The sequence below is a fragment of the Schistocerca serialis genome, chromosome 8 (assembly GCF_023864345.2).
Source record: "Schistocerca serialis cubense isolate TAMUIC-IGC-003099 chromosome 8, iqSchSeri2.2, whole genome shotgun sequence".
NCBI lineage: Eukaryota > Metazoa > Arthropoda > Insecta > Orthoptera > Acrididae > Schistocerca > Schistocerca serialis.
This window is the reverse complement of record NC_064645.1, coordinates 217,595,233-217,599,549: the sequence shown is the minus strand read 5'-3', so window position 1 is coordinate 217,599,549 and position 4,317 is coordinate 217,595,233. Positions and strand designations below refer to the sequence as shown.

The following is a 4,317-nucleotide window of genomic DNA, read 5'->3' as shown; positions in this document are numbered from 1 at the left end:
ACGGAAAACGTCGCATTGTTGCCTGTTACAAAAAGCAAAACAAAATAACAAAAAAATAATATTTAAAGAGGAATTTAACTGGTCCATTCGATAGAGTGGTCCCACGTTAGTCTAGTGCGAAACTCATTTCATCGATATACGAGGGGCGTTCAGAAAGTAAGCTCCGATCGGTCGCGAAATGGAAACGACTATGAAAATCCGATAAAGCTTTGCACAGATGTGTTGGGTAGTGTCTCTAGTATAACCCCAGTTAGCATCACGTCGCTCTTCTCATTTCTGAGCTCGCAGTGAGTGCGTAAAGATGTCTAGAAAATAGTGTCTGCCGCCAAGTACGAGGGCCTGGTGAGAAATTTCGCCTGAAGCTATGCAGCTAACATTACATAACTGTCGTGCTGTTTCGTCTTCACGACAATTCTCAGCCGCATTCTGCAGGGGCAATGAAGATGCTCCTGCATCGTTTTCAAATGGAAATGTTAGATTACCCACAATACAGTCCGCAATTGTCTCCCCCTGAGTTTCATCTCTGGTCACATGAACCGCTGTCTTTGAAGACAACATTTTGACACAGACAACGAGGTGTAGGCCAGCGTGGAGAATTGGCGGAAAGCACTGGCGGCTGCCTTCTATGATGAGGCTATTGAAAAGTTGGTACAACGCTATGACAAAAGTCTAAGTCAGAACGGCGACTACGTAGAGAAGTAGCTGAAAGGTGTAGCTAATTGTTACAAGTAAAACATTTCTGATGTTCACTGTGGTTTCAATTTGGCAATCAATCGGAGCTTACTTTCTGAACAGGCCTCGTATATTCAGAGGCACAGTAAAACACGAAGAATAATCAGTACTGCAACAGCAGCTGAGTAGCGCTGCTGCATGCCGGTAGCAGACACAGTGCACCACGGTGGCACATGAAACGAGAAGGGGCAAGGCGGGCAAGGAAGACCTCACGAACAACTGTTTAGCGATGTGACAAGTGCTATAACACATTGAAACTGGCGGTGGATTCGTTTCAGCTTTTTTTCCGTCAAGCGACAGTGCAGGATACAGCATGTACACGCCATCAAAAGTAACAGACACGGTTTTGATAATGGATAAGTACTGCGAAGGCTTTCGTGTACAAGCATTGCGTTTAGTTATTACTGTAGTAGGTCTTTCTGACAAGATTCGACGATACAAATTTTATTTGTTCGTGGAAATGTAAAGTTACCAGAGAGGCAGCTCGGGTTTACGCTGAAAGGTATGCGAAACCAGAAGGGACGAATCCTTTAAGCAGATACGTTTCCGGCTGCAGTACAACGGGCTCGAGAGACAGAGGATTTGCGTCTGGCGAAACGCCAGCGGAGCAGGAGAGTGCAGCATCGAAACAATGGCGCTGCATTGGATATGATACACACAATTTCGCACAGCAGTACAAAGCCGCTCACTGAGGAGTTACAATTCTCGCGATGCACGGTGCATCACATTTTAAAAGATTTAGACGTGCTGCCAATAGCCGGCAGGTGCACCACAGGCTTCCAGTACATGACAAGGCCAGTAGGCTAATCTTCTGTGAGTGGGCATTAAGCCAACCTGTTAAGTGTTTTAAACACTCTGCTAGCGGATGAGTCAACGTTTTCCATCGCACGTGTACCAAATCGCACGCCAAACATTGCTGCGCCTCCGTGAAGACCCATTGGTTGTGTGAGGTAAATTATCAACGTCGATAGATCATCAATTGCTGTGATGGTACTGTCGATAAGCGTGTCGTTGGTGTCCACTTTTTTGAAGGCATGTTGAGCGTACACCAATTTCCTTCGGAACGAGATGCCTGCTCTGCTCGACGATAGTCATCTTGGGATGGGGCGAATGGTTTGCATCCAACAGAACAGTACAACCAGCCAGTGCACAGCGCCTGCGCGCCAAGCTGCACGAGATCGTTTTCCCAGTAAAACAACAGCCAGATATATAGATGCTGAATAGACAGTTAGGTCGTCCGATCTGTTTGTCCTCGACACCTGCCTATGGCGTACAATAAAGAATAAGGGGTACACTTACGAAGAGCAATGTGTAAACAGTGACGGGGCGGGAAGTCAGGCAGGCCTTCTCTGCACTTGAGTGGTCACGTGATGGACTGCGTGCTACAGCTAGCATCCGTTCTTGCAACGGCGTCAAGAACAAAAAGTCGGTTTCTTTGAGTACTTACAGTAAGGGACTGACCTAATGGAATAATAATTAATTTTGTGATCCCGCTTTTTTTTGGCTTTCGTCTATTTTACTGTTTTTGACTAAGTATTTATTGACCTCTTTACTTTGGTTCTGATTCTTTTTTATATCGTGTGGATTGTTAATGAACCGCGTGTCTGTAAGGAAGTGTCAATAATGAAGTAGTAAAATAAGTTCATTGTTGAATGTAGAACGCAGAACAGTTACGGAAAATTGCTTTGGTAGCAACTACGTAGCTCATTGACTGTTTAGTTGTTCAGGAATTACTTTGTAATTCATAAGTCTTTCGTCTCACTAAGTGCAGTAACTAAGTGAAATTAAAGCTGTTTCGTCTGCTTTGGGCTACGTTCCATTAATCTCAGACCATAGGAAAAATTTATTAGATATTATCGTGTTAGGGGCATGGAAACAAACACCTGCCCGTTCTGTGAAATCGTCTGTGATACACTCATCAGCCGGAATATTATGAGCACCGACCTATTATCGACGAAAACCCGTCCAGGTCATATCAGCGTCACCTGGCAAGGAACGACTGCTAGTCAGAACACACATGGTGCATGTGGTATCAGTGAGCGTGCTGTCCTTGGGGAAGGGTCACGATCTATCTGAGCTTGACTGAGGACGGATTGTGATGGCCCTAAGTTTCGGAACGAGCATTTTCGAAACTGCACGACTTGTGGGTGCTGGAGGAGTGTTGTGGTACGTGTCTTCTACACGTAGCGAATTCAGGGTGAGACCGTGTTCAGAGGCCGTAGGGTTGGGCGGCCACCCCTTAAACGAGACTGGCGGTGAACTGTGGAGGAACGGACATCAGACTTTAAAGATGGTCAGAGTACAAGAGTGTCTGAGCACACTAACGATGGGCCTCCGCAGCCAACAGATCCATCCAAGTGCCAATGTTAAAACCAAACATCGGCAACTACGACTGAAATGGGAACTTGACCATCGGCGCTGGACGCTGGCGCAGTGGCAGAGTGTTGCATGTTCTGATGTATCCCAATGCCTTCTTCATCATGTTGATGGGAGGACGCGAATCCGTCGTCCTCGGGGGGGGGGGGGGGGGGGGGGGGACAGCTGTCGATATCTGTTCTGAGCTCGTGCAAGGTACCATGATGGCCAGGGAATAACGTACACTGGTTGCAGACCATGTACACCCCTTCATGACGATCATGTTCCTCGAAGGCAGTGAAATTTTTCAACAAGATGATGCGTCATGTGTCGAGGCCGAAAGTGTGATGAAGTGGTTCGAGGAGCACAGTGGCGAGTTTCTGTTGATGTGCTGAAGGCCCTACTCGTCGGATCTGAACTCGATCGAACACATCTGGGATGTGATTGTACGTGGTGTCAGAACTCATTGCCACCTTCCCTTGAATTTACGGAATTTAAGAGAGTTGTGTCTCCAGACATGGTGCTAGCTCCCTCCAGCGACTTACCAAAGCCTCACTGCTTCCATGCCACGACGCGTCGCCACTGTTATCCAAGCCAAAGTTGGACATACAGGCTATTAAGTTGGTGGTCATAGTGTACTGGAAGATCAGTGTGCTGAGGTGGCTACGTTGATTGCTCTTACCCGGTCACTAATCCAATTCATACCCACAACAGACACCGAAGGATTGATAAACATTTATTCTAGCTGCAAACAGGCGTTGATGTACTTCATTGGGGACAAGTTGAAAATGTGTGCCCCGACCGGGACTCGAACCCGGGATCTCCTGCTTACATGGCAGACGCTCTATCCATCTGAGCCACCGCGAGCGCAGAGGATAGTGCGTCTGCAGGGACTTATCCCTTGCACGCTCCTCGTGAGATCCGCATTCCCAACATGTCCACACCACTACATTCGTAGTGCACCTAATAGATGTTTGCCCATCACACTCATTACTCGTGGCAGATTAATCTACCAAGTCCCGTACGAGTTCGGGCATAGCGCGTGCGTTCGCACAAGAAGGTCAATAGCCGGGAAGCCATATTTTAACTATATATGACGGTAGTATCTGTTCCCGAAAGAACAGTTACCGTGGATGACCATGCAGCTTTGCTAGAAATGAAATGATAATTAATGCATTTCTAGCAAAGCTGCATGGTCATCCACGATAACTGTTCTTTCGGGAACAGATA

The 4,317-nt window shown here is 47.0% G+C and overlaps 1 non-coding gene across 1 annotated transcript; it reads right to left on the bottom strand.

Annotated features, from left to right (window-relative positions):
- Window positions 1-3,880: 3,880 nt before the first annotated feature.
- Window positions 3,881-3,955, bottom strand: Trnat-ugu (transfer RNA threonine (anticodon UGU)). Its single transcript has one exon. It is a non-coding gene; the product is annotated as a tRNA-Thr (tRNA).
- Between the last annotated feature and the right edge of the window lie 362 nt (window positions 3,956-4,317).